The sequence below is a fragment of the Phoca vitulina genome, unplaced genomic scaffold, assembly GCF_004348235.1.
Source record: "Phoca vitulina isolate PV1807 unplaced genomic scaffold, GSC_HSeal_1.0 scaffold27, whole genome shotgun sequence".
Taxonomy (NCBI): Eukaryota; Metazoa; Chordata; class Mammalia; order Carnivora; family Phocidae; genus Phoca; species Phoca vitulina.
Genome location: NW_022589730.1, coordinates 17,131,435 through 17,154,425, shown reverse-complemented (window position 1 = coordinate 17,154,425; position 22,991 = coordinate 17,131,435). Strand labels below are relative to the sequence as shown.

General features: G+C 45.9%; 1 protein-coding gene across 7 annotated transcripts in view; it reads left to right on the top strand.

Annotated features, from left to right (window-relative positions):
* NEDD4L (NEDD4 like E3 ubiquitin protein ligase) overlaps positions 1 to 22,991 on the top strand; it is a 330,492-nt gene that overhangs the window by 106,835 nt on the left and 200,666 nt on the right. The gene's annotated exons all lie outside the window — the stretch shown is intronic.

Genomic DNA, 22,991 nt, shown 5'->3' with positions numbered 1-22,991 from the left:
CATGACCTGAGCCGAAGGCAGACGCTCAACGACTGAGCCACCCGGGCGCCCCACCTGGAGGCCTCCTTAAGACGAGATTACCGGGCCCCCCTCTGGAGTTTCTGATGGAGCAATGGACCGCGTTTTGTGCGGGGGGTCTTGCCTTCCATCTGGCTTGATTTGATGAGGAGACTGGATTCCAGTGTGTTTTTGTTTTTTTTTTCTCCGTAGAAAAATACAGTTTGGGAATGTGTGTTTATTTTAATACATTCCTTTTTTTTTTTTTAAATCCCTAATTTAGGGAGACACGAAAGCATTATTTTGTTCCTAGCAGAACTGGGTATTCTCTGGCGTGTATAATCTGAATTGAGAGATTTGGTGATGTGAGTGAATTTGGTGATTTCTGTGCCTTTTCTGGAAACACCAGCAGCCTGGTCTTCCTACGTCCTTATTAGCTTTTTTTATTTTGAGTATTGTGCCTGATACTCCTACATCTTGAAATCAGCCCTTTTATTCCTGTTGGCTCTGCTGGGTGTCGCAATAAGTTATTGGACCATCAGCACAACGAGGTTAGAGCCACTGAGAACTGGGATTTGGACCAGATTTTGGAGAACAAAGACCATTTTGAACTTTAGACATGGAGACATTAGAGGTGTCCCAGTCCAACTTGCCTGTCCTATCGCTTTCCCAGGCCACGCATGTCAGTGGTGTGGAACAGGCCCCCGGCGCCCCGCTCTGTTCACGCTTGGTACTCTGTAGGATTGAGCCATGAGGGTTGCGGTGGCTGCTGGGGACAGTTAGGTGTTGCTGGAGTGCTCTCATTAGAACATTCATTTCATCCTATCGGCCCCCTCCTGGTCCCCTCAGTCACCCTCTGGCTTCAGGCCCTCAGGGTGATGTTGGACACTCTGTAACGGGGCCTCGTTCTGTCCAGCTCACCTCATCTTCATGCTCGCCCAGCAGAAGCCCTTTTCTGCCCTGGGTAGGCAAACCTTGATTTTCTGGTCTTATATCTTCATGGACATTTTTAGTTTTTCCTGTCCCAATAAGTTACTACAATAGCACCTGGAGAAATTGTGAAAAATACATAAATAAAGTTGATGCAAGAAAAATCTGTGAGATCTTATTAAAAGTTCCCCATACTTGGGGCGCCTGGGTGGCCCAGTGGGTTAAGTGTCTGACTCTTGATTTTGGCTCAGATGGTGACCTCAGGGTCCTGAGATGGAGCTCTGCGTTGGGCTCTGCTCTCAGCGCGGAGTCTGCTTGCTACTCTCTCTCCCTCTCCCTTCTGCACCCCCCCCAAATAAATGAATCTTAAAAAAAAAAAATTCTCCATTCTTATGTGTGCCTCAAATGACCGAGGGTTAGCTGTCTGAGCCGTCATGGGAACTGCACGCATTCGCCTCCATCGGGAGTTGCTGGTGGTGTGGGAGGGAGGCACATCTCACCTGCAGGTTCCTTCTCCTTTCTTGTGCCCGTATGAATGCTCTAGTATTTCCCTTGTCTGTCTCCTACTAGATTAGAATTTACAGGGGATTGAGACCTCTCTCTTCTATTGCTTATACAGAGCACCATGAGCCAGACTGGGCAGATTGTTTTTTAATAGAAACATTTGCATGCTCACCAGTAAATTGTGCTCTTATGTCCAAAATGCCTATTGCTCTCACTCTTTTCCATGAATTTTACAGTTTTGAAGGAAGAGGTTGGATTTGGAAAATTTCAGCGATTTTTATTTTGATTGTTTTTGCTTTGTTTTACCAAAGCCGTTCATAAAACAATGAAATGGATTCAGATTGTATTTCTCAGCCTGTTAAGATCTGAGGTTAAAATTGGTAGTGGGATTAGGCTTCAAATCTTAGAAGAGGCGGACAAACCCGAGCCTTGAATTTTACCTTTTACATGAAAAGAGGCAGCATGATTTCTTAGCAGGGTAAAAGGAATTACAGAGGATACCTCAAGATGTTCATTGGAAAGATAGTGTATGACTTAATGGACCAAGTGCTGGAAGATGAGCAGAAAGTCTGGATCCTACTTCTGTCCTTCATTTTCTTTTAAAGATTTTATTTGAGAGAGAGAAAGAGAGTGAGTGTGAGAGAGAGCACGAGCAGGGGGAGCTGCAGAGGGAGAAGGAGCAGCAGACTCCCCGCTGAGTAGGGAGCCTGATGCTGGGCTCGATCCCAGGACTCTGGGATCGTGATCTGAGCTGAAGGCAGACGCTTAATTGTCTGAGCCACCCAGGCGCCCCTGTCCTTCATTTTCTTAGTTTTAATAAATACAAAACACACTGTCCTCCCTTCCTGCCTTCCTCCTTTGCTCTCCGTGCCTCGCTCGGGTGTCCACTTTCTCTGAGTGCCATAGTTCTTTCAGGACCCATTTGCCAATGAGTGAGCTAAAACGGAAGGATTAGGTGGCAGCGTGCAGGTCACGCCATGTTGGCATTTCACTGTAGAATGGCCCCGTTTATCACCTTCTTATTTTGCCTCATGACCTGCATTCTCCTCCACATTATCTTGAGCAAATCCTCTCTAGTTCTCTGTGTCCCAGTAGCTCGTATAGAACAGGGATTACTGTTGCCTCGTAACTGGTGTGCAGGAGTCTGGGGAGAGCCCCCTGGTCACTCTGCTCACCTGGCAGCTCTCCTGTGTTTGGAGGCAGAAGTCATGAGTGTGGATTTGTGGTGTGTGTCCCCTGCTCTCCGCTGGGGTGAGACCCTTACTATCAGTGTCCTTATGAACCCCAGTAAGCCCCCCCTGTCACCTACAGCCTGTCACCGAACCCCCTCCATCTGTGTTTCCCATTCTCCCTTCCCAGGGAGGGAGCTGGACAGGAACGGGAACCCCTGTTGTGGAAAGGATAATGGATGGAGAAAGAAGGCTAGTGTTGGCGAGCAGCATCATCAGAAACCCATAAGTGGTAGAAACCATATAGACTTGGGTGTTTTGAAAAGACAGAATTTATTCCTTTTTTAGAATAGTTTTTTTGTTTGTTTTTAAGGGAGGGAAGGAGGGAAGGAGAGAGAGAGAGGAGAGGACGGGCAGAGGTAGAGGGAGAGAGAGAATCCCAAGCGGACTCTGCACTGAGCACGGAGCCCGATGTGGAGCTCGATTTCACGACCCTGAGATCGTGACCTGAGCCGAAATCAAGAGTCGGGTGCTTAACTGACTGAGCCACCCAGGCACCTCAATACAGGATTTACTTCTCTGGGGCTCTCTCTGCTTTGTCTCCAAGGGAGGCTGCCTGGCCTGAGATGGGGTGGGCTGGTGGTTGGGGTGCAGTGGGTGGGGGGGAAAGGGGCGGGATGTGTTGGTCGGCGGTGTCATGAGCACTCCATCTCTCCCAAGTGAGAGGCTGTCTAAGGGTCCACTTCAGAGGACTGGGGTTTGTGGGACCCTGGTCTCGGGCCTGTCTCTCTACCAGGGCAGCTGATCCACCCTTGAGAGGCCTGTACCTGAAATGCCCTTCTTTTCCGCATTCTTTGTCCCAATCCTGCACCGAGAATACAAGATCATTTTCCAGCTTCCTTCCAGCAAAGCCTAACTTCATTAAAAGAGCCTTTGTTTAAAGAAGATTTGGTAATTGAGCTCTTGCTCTCCTTGAATGTCTGAGCGTTTGGTCTGTGTGGAAATGGCACTAGCAGAGAAAGCTTTTCTTTTGGGCCACACCTTCGGGTCAAAGAAGGGCGACCATATAATCTGTCAACTAAACAGGGACACTTTTGTCTGCAACAGATGCTACGTCAAATGTGGGAGGTCAGGACATAGGATGTATATGGAGACTGGTCACCCCAGGTAAAAGACCTCCCAACTTGATGAGCTATGGGGAAAAAAAAATGCTATGTGATTTTTTTTTTTTTTCCCTAAAGCTGAGGAAAAGAAACTCTAACTCTTAAAACAAAAGCATACCACCTGTAAAATGCCAATCTGACATTCAAAAAGAAGTAAAACCATTTTGGAACCAGGGCATACATGGGGTACCTGCCTCCATTTCGGAAATGGGTCCGTTGTCTCTGTGAGGTAGAGTGTGATGTGGGGGAGTCAAGGAGGCGCCTTTCCCCGGGAAGTCCTCCTGCCCCCTCGTCACAGTCCCAGTCTCCTGCTGAGGTGTAGGATTCGAGTCCACTGGTAATAGGCTTTGCCACCCTCTCTGGTCTGGTTTGCCCCCCACTCCAGCGCCACCCCTTTCGTCCAAACTGATCACATTGGACTGCTCTTTCTAACGGTAGGTTACTACTCTACCTGAGTGACAAACATTGAGCCCCCTGGATGGGCCATTTGGACTAGATGACGGTCAGGGTCTCTCTAAAACCTGCAATGTGATGGCTGCATCCTTATTAAAAGCAGAGTTAAAGAACTGCCCATTGTATTTGAGCTGACCCACGTTCTTAGAATTATAAGTGAATATCATAAAGGAAATCAATTTTGAATAGATAGACTTTGCCAAGTAAGATCTTAGTTTGTGTTGTTGTTTTTTTTTTTTAAACTTAGAATACCTTTAAGTTTCAAACTGTATTCTTTAGGTAAGCTTGTATCTCAGGACTCCTTTTTGTCATAGGCTTAAGTAGTAACTGAATAGGGTCCTTTTAATACAAGTTTTAGCTGTACCTTCCCCGCTTTTCCTCCTGAATTGTGATCGGTCATTTGCGGTTACTTAGAATCATCTGACACCATAAAGCTGCTCCTTAAAATTGAGCAACAGTGGCCAAGACAACTAGAATTTCATGCTTTCATACGGAAGATTTCAAGACTCTCATTTCACACTTGCTTCTGTGGATTTTGTGTGTGGAACTCTTAGCATCAAGTTACACCTGTTTGGTTGCTGTCTTTTTTTTTTTTTTTTTTTTGACAAGCGGTGATTTGAAACGCAGAACACACACACGCATCGAGGGCATTGGAGGGATGTGGCAAGAAATCTCGTGTGGGCTGGTGACAGGGAGTTACTGCCCCCGCGAGATGGCCCCACGGCCCCGCCTCACCTCCATCCCATTATCTAGATTGCAGTTGTTAACATTTTTCTGCATTGGCTTCATTATCTTTTTTTTTTTTTTTTAACTGAAGTATTCCACAGTGAATTATAGACATCATGACACCCAGCCCCTAAGTACTTCAGCCTGCATCTCGAAAAAACGGCGTATTCTTTTATAACCACAATACAATTTTCACAAAATTAACAATAATTGCCTAATGGACTCTCTTACCTAGTCCATTACCTGACTCCCCTGAACCGTGCCTCTGATGCCTTTTATAACTGGGCCGTTTAGAGCAGAATTCAGTTGAGAATCATGTATTGCATTTACTTTTGGTGGGTCTCTTAAACTCCTGTTAATTAGAATCATCCCCCCACTTCCCCTTTAAATGACCTGGAATGGTCATTCAATTGTTACTTGCTGTATCATTTATTGTGTTCTTTCTCCTCCTGGGTTTCCTGTATGGTAGAAGTTGCATCTAAAGGCTTGGTCAGGGGCACCTGGGTGGTGCAGTTAAGCGTCCAACTCTTGTTTCTGCTCAGGTCATGATCTCAAGGTCGTGCGATTGAGCCCCTGCGTCGGGTTCTACACTCAGCGCTGAGTCTGCGTGAGAGTCTCTATCCCTCCCGCGTATGCGCGCGCTCTCTCCCTCTCGAAAATAAATAAATCTTATTTAAAAAAAAAAAAAAAAGACTTGATCAAATTCAGTTTCAACATTGGGGGCAGGAATGGGGATGCTGTTTGCTCAGGTGGAACACAATGTCTGGTTGTCCTACAACCAATGGCGCTAAAACAAGATGGATCCCAGGTTTAATGTGGGGATAGTCTGTTCCATCCACGGTCATGACTTTTCCCCCAGGTGACCAGTGAGAAATGGGTGAGGCAATATTTTGGCTACACACTGTACACAAGTAAATTTTAACTATTAACTCACTTTCTCTCCAAATAGGACTTTTTTTGGGGGGGGGGGCATTTTTTGAAAACCTTGCCTAGCATAAATTTACCCAATTGGGAAACCTTGAGGCTATACATACCTTGAGAGTCCCCTCGATGTAAGCCCTTCTAGGATGTCGTTAGGCCAGAGTTTGCAAACTGTCGGTCCCTGTGGACTAGACTGAGCTCACAGGTGTGCTTATTTGGCCCATGGAGCACTAAAACAAAGAAATAAAAATCCTGAGCCAACACTTGGGAGATTTCCTATTAAAAATCCATTATTTCCAGGCTTCTGGAAAGTCTTGGCAATCTAGACACCCAAGGTCACGGGGCTGGAGGTGTCTCCCGGATGCACTCATTAGATGGGGCCATGACCTCTTGGCCGCCGAGAACCCCACGTCTCCCGTCCTATTCTGTGCAGCCAACCTCCTCCGCTGACATAGCCCTGAGCCCCTGGAGGGACAGAACTGTGTTTGGTTTTGAGCCCTGTACAGGGGGTCTTTAACCTAGAGAGCGGAGTCTCCCCCCGCCCTCCCCCACAGCACGTGGACCTCCTTAGGTGGGTGCAGAGCACCTTACACTCCGCTGAGACGCTGTTTGTGATGTGCAGGCGCTTGCCAGTCGGCCTCCCCTCTGCACGCCTCGGCTATCTAGGGCATTGCTGCGGAATCACAACCTCACTAAAGGCCTCTGGGGCTGAAGAGTATTCGTCTTAAAATCCCTGCCCCTAAGAGCTCATACAGTCACTCACGTGAGCGCCCCAGAGAACCTCACTTCAGACGATTTATTCTAGCTGTACGCCCCCCCCCCCCCCCCCCCACCGTAGGACTTTGAAGGATCTTGCTGTCCTCCTCCCAAATGGAAACCTCTTCTTACTCTGTAAAAAAGCACACCACTCTATCTGTGTTCGTGTTTGCTTCCTGGTCTTGAATGCACGTGTCTGTGCCACGTCCCCAGAAAGCCTGTCCATCATGGCTTTGCACACTGCTCAGGCCACGCGGTTTCCCAGAGGGCAACAATTAGAAGTGGCAGATGGGTCAGTGTATAGGGCCAGCGTGTTTCTCTTCTGCGTCAGGCCCCGGGCTTGCTGTGGTATAGCTAGTGTCCGTAAAACTAGCGATACGAACTGGCCTTTGGGTCATCCCAGTTTGGGTAATGGACAGGCCACACTTACATACCATTCTCTGGTGTTGTGTTAAGGTGAATCCCTCATTCAGAATCTTCGGCTTGGCCTTCACTCTTTTTTTTTTTTTTTTTTAATTTTTAAATTTTTTTTTTTTAAAGATTTTATTTATTTGACAGAGAGAGAAAGCGAGGGAGGGAACACAAGCAGGAGGAGTGGGAGAGGGAGAAGCAGGCCTCCCGCTGAGCAGGGAGCCCGATGCGGGGCTCAAACCCAGGACCCTGGGATCATGACCTGAGCCGAAGGCAGACGCTTAATGACTGAGCCACCCGGGCGCCCTTGGCCTTCACTCTTGATGCATGAACGTGTGGGCATCATCAGGGGAGCCTCTGCTCGGCCCCGTGGTCCGACAGAGAGTAGAGGGGGTAATTGGAGGACGTCTTGCCCTCATTGCCCTCAGAGTCTAGAAATATGTTCTCCGGTCACTGAGTCTGTAAGGCAGAGAATTGGATGGGTTTCAGGAAGAAGAGGGGCACCAGCACATCGTAGATGCGCAATAAATTTTGGTCATCGGGTCAGAGTGGGAGCCCGAGAAAATGGAAAAATTAAAGCTACTCAAGAGCCATGGGCACTATTTTAATCATGTAATTACAGAGGGCACCTCTGGGCATTGGTGGAGAGTGGATGTCTCTGGACATGGGGGGGGTGGGCTCCCCCTCCTAGCTGCCCACCCCTCCTGACTCCTTCCTCTCCCTCATTCCTCAACTGCGTGTCTTTGCTGTAGGCCCCACCCCACCCCCCCAGCCCACATCCCAGTACCTTCAGTCCTGCTTTATCCCAGAGTATTCTATATTTGTCTCACCATCTTCCTTTTTGGGGGGAGGTTGGGAAAGAGTGTAAGAAGCTCAAGTATAAGCAAGGAGGTGTGCCAACTGGAGATGAGTCAGAAACGAAAGCATTTCTAAATGTGTAAGACAATGAAGACAATATTTATTTGACAAAAGTTGAAGTTAACAACCACCCCTGCAGAAACACAGCCAGAAGGCCCCTTGTGAAGGGAGGTCCAGCGCTGGGACGGCAGGGGATCTCCGCTTCCATGTCCTCACCAAAGGAGGAGGGAGGGAGAGGTTTCTCGGTCAGTCGGGGCTTCTCCTGTTTTTTGGGGGGTGAAGGTGGCTCGCCAGCCCATTCTCAGTGGCCGGGCCTCTGAGAGGCCTTGGGAATACTCCTGTCCGGGCCCACGATGCATCAGCGTTGACAGAAATGCTCTTATTGAAGGTGAAAATATCCTGGTATTATACCTAAACGTTACGCTTTTAAAAAGGGATACATATCTCTGGAATCCCAAGATGTTAGATTTCTCAGATACAAATCTCCTATGTTATAATATTTCATCTTCTAAGAAACATTGTCATTAGATTTCATAAAATTACTTCTACTTAGGGTTTATATTTGGGGGAGGGACCTGGAAGATAAAAGTTTTAGGATGGCTTATAAGTGTAAGTGAGCTGGCAGGTTCTTAAGTGGGAAATAGAGCCTCCTCTGAGTGCTGTAAGTGGTTATCCAAACTGGGGGCCCGCACACTTTTTTTCTTCGAAGGGCCAGATAGTAGATTTTTGGCTCAGCAGGACCTAGGGTCTCCAAGAAAGCTCAGAAGGAGCCAGGACAGGATCCGATGGGCACGTCTGTGTACTGGTGGCCCACGGGTCCTCAGTTGCCAGTCCCTGAGAGTATTCTCTATTGATTCTCTACAACATACATATTTAGAACTGGGAGTGCCTGTGTTGTTTGGTCATGATTTTCAGATTAAACTGTTATATAGAGCTGCTGGTTAGTCAATGACAGACAGAATTGAGCCAGTATTGACGTTTTGGGCGTGGAGGAATGGGGTTTCTAGATATTGCAGGAGCTTTTTTTCCTTTCCCCTCTTCAAGGGCAGCATGCTTACAACATAACTTATGGAACTTCTTATTTATTTTTTTATTTTTAAATAATTTTTAAAGCTTTTATTTGAGAAAGAGAGCGCACAAGAAGGGGGGGAGGGGCAGAGGAGAGGGAGAAGCTGGGGCTCGATCCCAGGACCCTGAGATCATGACTTGAGCCAAAGGCAGACGCTTAACTGCCTGAGCCACCCAGGCGCCCCATTTATGGAACTTTTTAGATCGGCACTGTGGATTTTGAAGTCTACAAATGAATACAACTGTCAAATTGTTTCTGTCCTAGAGGAAATGATTCTCACTGCTTTGTCTATAAATACATGAATGATAAAGTTGAATTTATACATGTACAAGCAGATGTACAGATCCATAATTTAGTACTGCAATTAAAATATAGCCCGTTTTCTCCACTGAATATTTTTTAGACTTAGGACCTTAGTGCAAGTAATGTTTAATAAGGAGTCTGCAATGTGTGGCTCCTCAGTAAATTATTAAAACAACTGGCATTTCTACTGTATAATATCAACACAAGTGATATAAAATATACCTTGCCTCTTAATGAGTGTGTGCTCACATTCCTCTGGCAGTCCGAGAGCAACGGGTAGTGAAAGTGTTGGAAGGAGTGTTTGCTGGGTAGTGAAAGTGTTGGAAGGAGTGTTTGCATTTCTTTCCTTCCTTGTTCAAGGTGCACTATTGTGCTTCCCCTTTTGAAGAACTGATGATTGTTCCAAGTCTCTGTTATTTTTAGATGCTTGAAATTAAGCATTCATGGTAGGAAAACAGAGAAGCATTTGAAAGAAATGCTATGTTTCACGTTTGGGGGCAACTGGTTGGGAAATCAAAAATGGGTGAATCTTTAAAAAACTTGATCCTTGTTTCTTTTTTCTTTTTGTTTTTGCTAGTGAGAAAATGATAGTGTTGGTTATATATTCTCTGCCTCTGACTTGTAAACTCTTGGGAGTTCATTGTGAACAGTGGCTTTAATTTTGTTGAAGTGATTTTAAATGTTATCTAGACAGTCTAGAGAGGAGAAAGGAAATTTGCAAATTCCTTTCTTCCAGAATGAGTTACGGGCTCCCCGTAGTGTGATTTCGTTTTCTCTGTTATTAAATATATAGTCAGACCATCTTGAGATTTGAATGACTAGTGAGACCATATAACTCAGGATCTTTGGTTTGTTCTTACACTGTTTCTTGCTGTGGAATGTCAAAATATTTGAAACTGTTATTTTTCTGGAATGATCTATCTTCACTGGTGGCTGAAGCGACTGTTGAAGCATCCGAGCTGGAGACCTGGGAGTTGTCCTTGGCGCTCATCCCTCCTTCCCACCCCCCAGCCTGGTTTCCGTGTTTGTGTAGAGGACTTCCCAGATGCTGTTCACATCTACCCCCCCCGCACCCGAAACAGAATTCTGTCCAGCATAGACTGATTTCGGGTCTTGGCAGAACCCTTAATGATCAGATCAGTTGTTGCTGTGGATTAAGGTCCCGGCCCCTCAATCTTGACAAAAGCGCCCTCTCTGCACCCTCCAGGGCATCTCTTGGCCTTGCGGTTGCCTTCAGAGGCCACACTCCGCCTCCTGTGCCTTTGCTGGACGTCCAGAATGACCAGCATCTTCCTATTCTGCACAGCTGCCTTGTTCTTGTCCTTCATGCCTACACCCTCCTAACCCCCCACCCCATGAGATCACCCCCAGGCAGCTTTCCCTGTCTCTGCCCACTTTGCTCAGGTCTGGTGGCGCTTGGTTTTGTTTGCTCACCCCTGTGCAGCTGCTTGTGGGCACACTGAGGTATGGCGTTGGGACTTTCCCTCTGCACCCAGCTGTGGTCCCACATTGGCCCAGGGCCACCAAATCCATAACCGCCATCACCCCCCCGCCACTCACCCCACCACCGCCCATGCACTCTGCAAACTTGCATATTCCTCTCAGCCCCTTGGTGCCCTTCCTGCCACTAGGCTGAGTTTCTTTCTCCTGCTTTTGTGCTCTCCCAGTGATTTATATATGCTCATATTTTCCTTACTGTCTCATTTCATAATTTCTTATTTATTTTATTCTGTATGTATTTTTAAGACCCTCATTCTTATGCAGATTATCAATTTTAATAATAAAACATGCATTATTTCCAGCTCCTTCCTGCTTTGGAATTGCTACAAATGCAAAAACTTTAAGAAATACCTCACCCTTAACTCCTCTGTCCATGGGAAGCTCACTGGAGGAGAGGAATCGTGAGCATCCCTGACCATGAAGGCTTCATGGATGGCTCTTGATGCCTGGCTGAGGACATGTATTGGGGAGTTATAGCTCCCTCTGGTGGCCATATCATCAGGTGCCTTTTCATTCTAGACTGTAAAAATGGTATTCAGATCTAATAATCCTTTGGAGTCCTTTTAAATTTAATTTTTTGATTTTTAAAATTAACTCAGATCTTTGCTTTAGCAGGTATTTAAGTCATTCTCAAATAGTGACACACGCAGAAGAAAGAATGATTTTACTTTAAGCAATTCCTACTTTTTACATAGTTGGTTTTAAAAGTAAACAATAAGTAGCATTAACTTTATTTCCCCCTTTTTCTTTTCCTTTCTCTGCCCAGTAATTTCCTAAACTTGTAGCATCATCAGAATGCCACAGACTACAAAAGAATAAATAACTGATACTGGGAAGGAATGAAATTCTTCAAATGAGGGGTACCTCATATTCAGTATGGAATAGACAGCATTCATAGACAAAATGAATTATAATGTGTTTTTAGCCTCACACTTTGATAGATCAGAACTTAAGCACTCTGTTTCCTTTAAGAAAGGAATTTCCAGGCTGACATTGTTAATATAGAAGAGTAATTATAAACAGTACCTATGTCCATGCTAATTGTGGCAAACAGGTATAGATCATCTCAAAAAATTCATATTTGGCTTTGGAATTTAAAAAAAAAAACACTTTTGCATATCATTCTGAGGTGGTTTAGAAGTTTTTACCACTACAGAGAAGTTAATGGAGCAATTCATGACATGAAAAACTAGATTCAGAAAAGACCAGAGGTTTAGAAAATGTTTTTTCTCTTGTTTTTTCTTCCCTGTAGCTAAATTTGTAATGATGCATGTAGATGGCATTACTTTTCATATTGATACCCCTCGAAGAACAGTAGCAGCCCTTAAAAAAATTTTTTTACATGTAAGATTGGCTAATTTTTCTCTCAGGTATGCTTGGGGGTTTTTGTTTTTGTTTTGATAAAATTCTGTTGGGTGCAGGGGAAGGAGTCATTAAGTTGTCTTTGGGAGAGTCTGCCTAAGTGGGTATGTTACAGCAAAGGACTTATTTAGACAGAGTCAGGGTGATTCAAACACCCACAGAGGAAAATGGCACAGATCATTTATCTACTCATTTTGCAATAATGTTCTTCTCTCCCTTGGCCATTTCTTAACGTCTGCAAATACTGCCAAAAAACAAAAACCAGAAGAAAGCCATGAATGTTTTCAGTGGGACAGAAGAAATGAGAGCCGTCAGGGAGAAATATTAGAGATAAAAGTGTCGGTGTGAGCAGATATTAAAATAGTTTATGTTCTTTTCAGTTGAAGACGTTGAGATTCATTCTCAGAGCTGTTAGGACTGTTTTCATGTGATAGCCCCTGATAATGCTGAAACCTTATACAAATACAAGGCCCTGCTGTTTTGTCTAGGCACCTTCCCCAGGGGGAAAAAAAAAGCAAGCCTCCGAAGCAAGCAGGTGAATAAACAAAGAATCCTAAGACTGTCGCAGCTGAGAAGAAAATGCTGCTTAAATGGAAAGGTACTTCTTCACCTCCTTATGGGTGGAGAGCCTGAGAAACATGGTGGCGACCCCACGGGTTGCAGAGAAAGGGGGTCGGCAGTGGGGAAGGTGTTCACCACATGGTCATGACAGAGGACATTTTCATCACCTCGGGCTCCAGCCCTCTGGGCAGCTTTCCCTCAGGCCTTTCTCTTGCTACATTGTATCCCCTTGGGCCTTTGTGAGGACTCCGAGGCTTGATTTGCAGAGTAGACTACATAGAGAGTGTCCCTAGTAACAGTGAGGAATGGCAAAGAAATGTTGCCGGGCCTGATGAGGTCATAAATATCGTCAGGGCCTCAAATTGGGTTGCAATATTAGGAACATACATACTGAAGAAAACAGTTTGAGTGTCCATTGGAGAGAGATGGATCGTGTTCCTTCTTCTCCCCCAAAAAGAAACCCAGCAATGCTCATGGGCAGCACATCATAGTTTCCTAGTAGAATAATGAGAAAGGCCCATGTGAGTGTTTTTATTTACTTATAAATTTGCATGTTGACGTGATCTGGAAAAAGATGGATGTTTGTGGTGGAAATCTCAGCAGACCTGTAAGAGGCAGGGATTAAAAGCCTGTCTTGCTTGGCCTTCCACCCCGGGCCTGCTGTGACAGACGCTATGAGCTTTCCTGCCCTTGGCTTTTCACCAGAGGCCTTCTAGGATGGTTGTGAATATGGAGCTGAGGCCTTGCTGGAGGTGTTCGCAGGATCATCTCAGGGGCTAGTGGGGTCCATGGGGTGGTGGCTCAAGAAGTTTCCAAGAGGAGCTGGGTCAGTTTTTAAAGTTTCTCTAAAGGAGTGGCGTAGTATATTCCAGAAATGTTTTTCGTGGAGTCTTGTTTTTTGGGTACAAGAAGGTATTGTTTTGCTAAGCCCTGCTCACCCTTCTCCCGAAGCAGCATGGCAGCCCTGCCAGGGAGACAGGGTTGTGTGCCGTGTTTGCTTACGGTTTAAGTAGCACCAGGGATGCCGATCAGCGATGGTCCCCGACGATGGCCCTTGTTCTCAAGGCACTTGTATTAGAGGTCAATGTGGGGGTGTGGTTCAGCAGAGAGCACAGATTTCACTAGATGCTCCTGGAAAGGCAGGGAGGCCTTGACTGTGCTAGGACCCCGGGGGCATGGTGACACGCATCGGTTGCCCAGGTCCGTGACAGCTAAACATACTGTGATAGTTCATCTCACCAGTAAGAAAAGAAATCGCAATTAACCAAGTGAAATACCATTTCCAAATACCATGTTGCCAAAAATTAAAATTTTAACAACACACGGAGTCAGTAAGTAATCCTGTAATAACATGTATGGTGATAGATGGAAGCCCCGAGAAATGGATAGAGGTGTTGAATCACTGTATGAGACACCTGAAATTAACATAACACCATGTGTCAACTCTACTGCAATTGAAGAAAAATTTAATAGCACAATATGTTGGCAGGAGTGTGAGGAAATGGCTAGCTTTGAACCGTTGGAGGACGTGTAAGTGGTGGAGCCTCGAGCAGTGCGGGAATACTTAATCCGAATATTTATCAGAAGGCTGTTGCCCTGAGACCAGCCTTCCCAGTTCTGTCCGTGTATCCAGCAGATGCATGTGCGCATGTGTGGAGTGAAAGGTGTACAGAACCACACCTTCCCTCCTGAGGCGGTCAGAAAAAAGGAGGAATAACAGAAATGCCCATCACACCCGCAGGATCCTGTGTTGGGCCTGCAGCACTGGTCTGCTACCCCACCTTCCAAACTCCCCTCGGCTGCTTTTTCTGCTGGTTGTGTTTTCAGCTGGGTTTTCATTCCCAGCAGAGAGAGGACGGCTCCAGCAACGTTTGGGGCTTGCCTTTTATTGGGTCACCCCTGACCTGGGAGCAGGGGAATGGAATGTCCCGTATGTTGACTGATAGCAGAGTAACTCTCTCATTTATGTTAAAAAAACAGGCTCGGGCTGTATGACTCACAGCCCCTCCCACCTTCCTTTTTACCGTACGTTCCCCAGCGGATCTTTGTCCCTTGTTATGGCCATTTTACAGATGAAGCAGCAGAGTCTGAGACCTACTGTAATTTTGTATGTGGTAATCAAATCATAGTCCTCACATCCATCTTAGGAGGTAGACATGATTGGCGTTTTCCAGATGAGGAACGCTTTGGTTTAGAAAGGTTCAGTGCTTTGTCTGAAGTCAGGGCAGGTAAGTGGCAGGAGCCAAGGTGTTCGCAGAGACCCTGCCCCCCCGCCTGTGAAGCTCCTTGAGGTTCGGCTGGGCTGGGGTGAGGCCTGGGCCGCAGTGTTTACAGCCCCCCTGCCAGGTGACTGGAATGAGCAGTTTGCACCACCAGAAAATGATGAAGTTCACTAGGGATTTTGTTGTGGTAAGATTCTGATTCCTGGTGCTTTACTTCCAGGCTGAGAGTTCTCTTTCACACTGCCAGGCCTGTCTTCATGTGAGAAACTGATTTCTGACACAAGCTTGGAAAGGATGGAAACAGCAGACAGTGGCCGGGACCCCCACGTAGGAAAGATGGGCACAGTGCCTCGAGGGTTCTAGAAAGCCCTCCATTCCCTGTCTCTGGCTGAGGTTCTTCACTGGTCAGCGGTTGTTGGCATTCCATGAGATGGCTCTAGAGGGACCTGGGGAACAGAGAGGAACTTCGGATGACTGGTTTGGGTTTGTTCTCACCTTCGCGTATTGGCTTTCTGCACTCATTCCCCAGAAAAGTTGCCCAACCAGATTGGGGAGGTGGGGGGTGGGGGGTGGGGGCAGGAGCAAAGCTTCTGGGCAGAAATTAGCAGGTAGAGATGCACAAGCAGTGGGGGCCAGAGAAGAAGAAGGGTTAGGAAGGAAAAACCCATCTTTTCGTCTTTTTTTAGGGTTCTTGTAAATCAGAAGAGTTATAAAGAAGAAATTAAAAATTTAGAAACGATGTGAAGATTTGAGTTCATACACTTTGTTACATATGAACATTTTAATATTTTTCATGGTAGATAAATGCACAGAAAGTAGGACCCCCTTTTGTTTTCCTTCCCACATGTCATGAGATTTTTGTGTTCTCTTAAGTACATTTTAAGATTAATTATGAAAATCAAATTGCCAGACACTTGAGATAGAAATGTATGTTAGTGATATTCAGAGATGATTAAATGCTGTTTCCTCTTCTCATGGAAAAAAAAAAAGGCAGACAGAACTTCTATTCTGGAAGCCAATATGGAAGCCACGTTAACAAACGGGAAAGCCCTCACTCCCTGCCCCTCACCCTGGGATTCCTTTGTCTATGGTCTGAGCTCTTGGCAGAGAGAATATGAAGGGGCTGATCCTTCAGGGCAGCAACGTTGCTCTGCCTTCTAGAGACTCAGGTGTGTGTGTGAGGCCCGCTTTATCTCTTGGATGCATCTTTGTTGCTCCCATTTAATCCAGAGAGAGCAGCATCGTACGGATTTTAAGAGGTCTTCTGAGGGATAAAAGAAGGGCCCGTGGCGGTGAGTTAGTTGGTGTTCAGAACAGGAAGAGTGGGGCCAAGAGGCATTCGCTGAGGGCATGTGGTCCAGCCGGAGCTGTGCCCCACATCCCATGTGCAGGCTAACCCACGGGGCATACAATCTCTCTCCCTCTCCTCAGGCGGATCGTCACTGATCTACTGGGGAAACACACAGGACATCAGAGCTCAGAGCCCCTGAACCAGTGGTGCTCAAGCCAGGCTGTACCTCAGAATCACATTGGGGGCCCGGAGTTGCAGAGAGAGGCTGGGTTAGGGCTTTTGCCTCCCATCTGTGTCCGGTGTGGGTTCCAGCGACCCAGGGGACTCACTGACTTTGGCCCGAGAGCCCTCTCCAGCACGGTGTTGCTCAGGTCCTGCAGTCTTCTCTTGACCTTCCCAGCAACATTCCCTTCTGGGCAGGGCGCTGGATAAGCCTACTGGTGTCCAGCACCTAGTTTTGAATAATGGAAGTTGAGTTAATGCATACTTATGCCTGTACGATGGATAATAATCTGTATTCATTATTGCACAACTAATCTGTACTTATTATTAATATCTATTTATTGTTAGTATTGCAGGGGGCTTCATTCATTCATTGTCTTTCTAATGAAAGTAGTTGCATGGTCTAATATTCTTCCTGCCCGTCTGTGTGGCCAGAGAACTAGAAGCCCGGAGTTATTTCTCTGCACTGCTCTCCTGCATCTGAAACCAAGCCTTGACCTTCTCTCCCAGGCCCCTTTGTGCTACAGCAGGGATGGGAACAAAAGACTTCTATTTCACCTGACCGGGGGCGCAAAGGAATCCCTCGCCAGGCTTTGCAGTTCCCCAACAGCTCAGCTCAGAAAGCCTTTATTCTCCTCTGATATTTACTCAACACCTGACACCTCCTGGGAATCTTTAAAATTGTTCTCGAAAGAAACCACTTTGCTGCAAGTACCTATTTTTAGACTTTATAAAGCCTTTCTATCTGCCTAGCCTGCTGTTTGAAGGGCACCAGGATCTTTTGTCTTTAAAAGTTCAGCACCCTCTGGCTCATTCCCCACCCGAACCCCCCCAAGCCCTGGAATGCTCTGGGGGTACATCTCTCTCTTCACTCTGACCAAAACCAAAACCACAGGTTTGACCTTTACACCAGAGTTGTTGAAATTACACAACCCAAGAGTTTGTGGGGGGGGGCGGCAGGGGGAAAAAGCGACTTCGAAGCAGTGAACCTTAGATGAAAGTGAGTATGAATTGGTAGGTCTTGGAACTCGCGATGTGCCCCGGGCACCTTTAGCCTGTCCGCCGGACTGGCTTGAGTTTTGGGCCCTGCAGTTGGCTGGCCAAGTTCACAGGTACACCTGACCGTTACTAGCTTAGGGTGGCAGCAGCTACCCAGCGCGGGCACAAACCGTATAAAATGGGACTGAGACGCTGACATGGGCCTTGGCCACATTCTGGTCCGCCTGGGCTCTGTGGCCAGGGGTTTTGGCTGTTTTCTTCCCGTGAACCCGTAGGTTGTAACTAACGGCGAATGTGTGACTTCGAAGGCAGTGATCCTCCAGAGAGAATCCCGAAGTCCAGGGACAGTAGTGGATCTTCTCTCCTCTTGGCCCTTTCCTGTGCTTGTCTACCTGTGTCCTGTTCTCGCTTTCTCCCTCCCTCTCTCCGTATGGGCCCCACGGTAGCTTCAGGAGGTGACTGTCAGCCTTCTGTGACCCTCTCACGTGACCTCGGGATCTCAGAAACAAGAAGAACCAGAAAACCAGTTAAGCAGAGGCATGCAGGCGATATTTTGGAACAATCAGATAATGATAGAAATGTATTAAGATGACCTAAGGATGTCTGTGTGGAAATCAGGAAACTAATTTTACAACCAAATGGTACCTTGTGGCATGCAGATATTCGGAGAACTGCTTGCAAGCACGTAGACCTCTTTCCCACTTTTGCATATAGAATCTCCCCTGTAGCTGACAGGCTTCGGAGCCTTTCCTCAGGGCAACCTGGAATACTGTCTCCTGGGCCACGGTCCTCAGGAAGACAACAAATAAAGTGTTTACTAACCTACTTTGAGGTTGGCCTTTTTTTGGTCCACAGTAGGACTTCCTGAATAAAAGTTTTGATTCATGTTACTAAATTTAAAGTAGATAAATTAAATATTTCATATGGAATTCTCTTAAAATTAAAACTCCCAGTAAAACCAACCAAGTGTTCCTTGAGGCAAAATGTTTCTAAAATTGGGAACAAGAACATACACACATAGAAGAGCTTGAAATGGGCTCACAATAAAATGTTAACACCATTATCAGGTTGGTAGAGTTACCAGTTGTTTTTTTTTTATATTTTCTAAATTTTCTGCAGTAGGTATATTATTGAATGTTGTCAGTATACTGAAAGAAAAATGTGCATGCCTGATGATGTAGCCAACACACTTCAGAAGGAACTCCTCCTAAGAAAATAGTGAGGTATGTATTCTATCCTTACATGTATATCCTAAGGATATATATGTGCAATACATGTTTTATAAAATATTTATATTTTACATATATATCCAAAGAATTAAGCTTTAATGATGAAGCTGGCAGGGAGCAAGAACATCCTGTCGCCTTCAAGGTCCTGCTAGCCAGACTAAAAATCAAATTGACATAAGACAGATTAACAGGAGAAAATCAAATTTAGTAGGGTAAGTAAGGGGAATTCACACAGACATGGAAATTCCAAAGACAGGCACAGTGAGGTGTATGTGTCCTTCTGAGCTAAGGAGAAGGGGGTGTGGCGGGTGGGGGTTCTGGGACTTCCAAGGGAAGGACTGCCATTCACAGGGAGATGAAAAAGAGCAAATGTTTGGCAAACACATGTTTGCTGGGCCTCTCAGAAACATTGGGACACAGAGGATTTGATCAAACAGGACTTGCTAGGTTCCTCCCTGTCTACCAAACCTAGGTCACAGAATAATGTGGTTATCTATGGTGATTGCTCTCTTCCTGGAGCAAGTCCTCTAATTCTTTTTAGGTAGTTGTGGGGGAGGTAAAGAGCTTTTCCTGAATCTACAAGGTTTTGATTGTTTCTTATTTTTTATTTTTTTACTATTTTTTTTTAAAGATTATATTTATTTGACAGAGTAGGAGAGCACAAGCAGGGGAGAGAGGCAGAGGGAAAGGGAGAGCGGGACTCGATCCCAGGACCCCGGGATCGTGACCTGAGCCAAAGGCAGTCGCTTAACCAACTGAGCCACCCAGGTGCCCCTGCTTTTTATTTTTTTAAATTTTTTAAGATTTTATTTATTTGAGAGAGAGAATGCAGAAGCGGGGAAGAGGGAGAGGGAGAAGCAGGCTCCCCACTGAGCAGGGAGCCCGATGTGGGGCTCAATCCCAGGACCCTGAGATTATGACCTGAGCCAAAAGCATTTTTAACTCAAAATGATCTTCATGTCAAAGCAGTGTATTTGGGGACAGCCTTCCCTTGGCCCCTACAAAGCAGTGTTTATCATAATAACAGTTCAAACAATCTGAAATAGTTTAATTGTAGTAGATCTCTAAAATGGAATAGTACAAAGCCTTAATTAAAAATGATGCAGGTATGTGATGACATGGAAACCTATCCAATGAAAAAGTAAGTTACAGATTGATTTGTATAATTTGTTCCCATCTTTTTGTAAGAAACCTACACAAAAACAAATACAGGCGATCTGAAAGGATAGTAACATATACTGATGTGTTAATAGTGTTAGGGGGATTCCCGGGTGTTCATTTTCTTCCTTCACGTGTGTATGTGTGTGTGTGTGTGATTTTCCTGTAAAGAATCTACATTGCTTTCGTAAAGATTGGAAAAGTTTCAGTTTTAGAAAATAAAATTGCCTCTTTAGTGCGTGAGAACCTGTGATTTGAACCTCAGAATAGACCTTTAGCCGGGTGATTTAAATCCATCTTCTTGCACCTTCAAGAGAATTAACACAATGAGGGGCGCCTGGGTGGCTCAGTCGTTAAGCGTCTGCCTTCGGCTCAGGTCATGATCCCAGGGTCCTGGGATCGAGCACCGCATCGGGCTCCCTGCTCTGCGGGAAGCCTGCTTCTCCCTCTCCCACTCCCCCTGCTTGTGTTCCCTCTCTCGCTGTGTCTCTCTCTGTCAAATAAATAAATAAAATCTTAAAAAAAAAAAAAAAAACAATGATAAAGAGAGCTTACCCTGACAAACCCAGTAGCTGAGTCAACTACTGATAATTATAATGGCTGAGATTTTTAATTGCCATTTGTATCGATGAATACTTCTGTTTTTTCTTGTATGTTTGGATTTTTCTAGCAGAAGCGGCAGTGCTGTTTACCATACTTTATTGAAGATGAGAAGCTTGATCTTTGTAATGGGAAGCTAAATAATGAAGCTTGTTCAGAATGGTGTTCAAGGAAGTGAGGCTCTGAGCCTAGAGGCGCTCTGATGGGGGCTGCTATTTCGGAGTTCAGAAGCTGTTTCTCTGTTTATTTGGGTTTTGCAGCTGAGTTCCCTGGGCTGAGGCTGTTAGAAGACCGGCTCCAGGATAATTGGTAAATGACTAAGAAAGACATTGGCCTTACTCTCTAGCTTAAAGTTTTATTGGTGAGTTGGGCTCATTAGCAAACAGTTACATGAGGGGCGCCTGGGTGGCTCAGTTGGTTAAGCGTCTGCCTTCGGCTCACGTCATGATCCCAGGGTGCTGGGATCGACCCCCGCGGTGGGCTCCCTGCTCAGTGGGGAGCCTGCTTCTCCCTCTCCCCGCCCCCTGTTAGGCTCGCTCTCCTGCTCACTCTCTAATAAATAAATACAATCTTTAAAAAAACGTTACATTAATCTAGAACTTGGTGGACAAGCTAAGTGCTAAATTGTGTGCACAGATGACAAGTGTTGAAGGCTTCAGGAAAATAAGACCTGGATGGGCAGGGAGAGGCCGACCCTTCCATCCCAGAAGCCCCAGTGCCAGCATGGGGTACTTGATACCTGGAAGCAGCTTGCTGAATGACACAGCATCTGAGTTGGGTTTTTAAGCCTGGGTTCCTAAATAGGTGAGCCTGTGTCATGAAACCGTAGGACAAGGGACTGTACCTTACACACGAGCATTCTGGGATCGAGAGATTAAATTCGTGCTCAGGATCACAAATGATTCGCAGTCGTCAGCAGTACGGACTTCGTGTCAGGTGCCCATTGATTTAACAACTAGGGAAGAGGGTGGGCACGTTCCTCTACTACTTTCCTACGAGAGACTTGCTGAGTTCAGAAAGGTGAAGATGTTAAGTTGCCTGAAATCAAGGAAAGAAGGTGGTTAATGGCATCGTTAGGGTTAGTTCGCAGGTCTCCTGACTCCTGGCTTATCCGTTCTAGTGATTCATGCTAGCCCTTTGACAGTGGACTGCTCACTGTAATGGTTTTCACCGGGCTGCCCTGATGTGCTCCGGTTCATTTGTTTCCTGCCTCGCCGAACGCAAGGCTCGGGGCTTTTTGCTGGGTTAGTTTGTGGGGATGCAGCTCACAGGCACTTGCATCTTTCAGTGGGACTTAGTAACTGTCTCTTCTTGTCCAAGGTGCTGAGCCGGGGGCCAAGGAACACAGAGTTTGGGGCCTCCAGGAATTTGTCATCAACTGCTGATTTGAGCTCAGTGTGGCCCTTGAACATGGGGCATCGATTTCCAGACATTTAAAAAGGGGGGGATGTGTTAATGCATGGAGTTGTCTTTCTGCCTGCTTGCTTCATTTCTGATTGTTTTAAAGACTCAGTATGTATGTTGGCTATTGTCCTGTTCCAACACAGCGCAGCGGCCTCCGGGGCCTTGGGGGCGTGCCTGCGCCGGGTACCGAGGTTTCTAAAGTACAGTGGCTGACGAGAGAGCGAGGCCAGTGTCATGGGTGCTGGGGGGGGGGGGGTATATGTGGACTGTGTTTCTTGATCAAAGCTATTTTACCTCATTTTATCTTTTTGCCAGTTTATATAAATGGAATTTAGGAAAGAGCTAATTGTAATGCTGGTGAGCTATTTTATATATGAGAGGGTACATTTGATTGGAAGACAACATCCTGAAATACACCTCTTGAATTAATCTCGTACAGGCATACCTTGCTTTACTGGGCTTTAGAGATACTGCTTCTTACACAAAGTGAAGGTTTGTAGCAACCCCGCATCAGGCAAGGCTGTTGGCGCTGTTTTTCCAACAGCATTTGGTCACTGTTGTGTGTCTGTCACATTTCGGTCATTCTCCCAATACTTCAGACTTACAGTATTTATGAAGGTGATCTGTGATCCATGGTTATGACTCACTGAAAGCTCAGATGATGGTTAGCACTTTCTAGCAATGAAATGTTGTTTTAAATTTTTAAAAAGAATTTATTTGACAGAGCGTGCGCGTGAGAGAGAGAGCACGAGTGGGGGGCAGAGGCAGAGGAGAAGCAGACTCCCCACTCTGGGCGGGGAGCCCGGCTCAGGGCTCGATCCCAGGACCCTGGGATCTTGACCTGAGCCAAAGGCAGACGCTTAACTGATTGAGCCACCCAGGCGTCCTTCAATAAAGTATTTTTAACTTAAGGTATGTGCATTGTTTTTTGTTTTTTTTTTTTAGTGTTACTGTGTGTACATAATAGACTACAGTATAGTGTAAACAGAACTTTTATATGCACTGAGAAACAAAAAAAATTCATTTGATTCCCTTTATTGTGATGCTTGCTTTACTGTGGTGGCCTGGAACGGAACCTGAAATGTCTCAGAGGTACGCCCGTAGAAAAGAAAGCTGAATTTCAGTCGGGTAGTTAAATTTTATAATTGTTGCAAAGAGCCTATTGAGGTGATGTGGGTAAAAC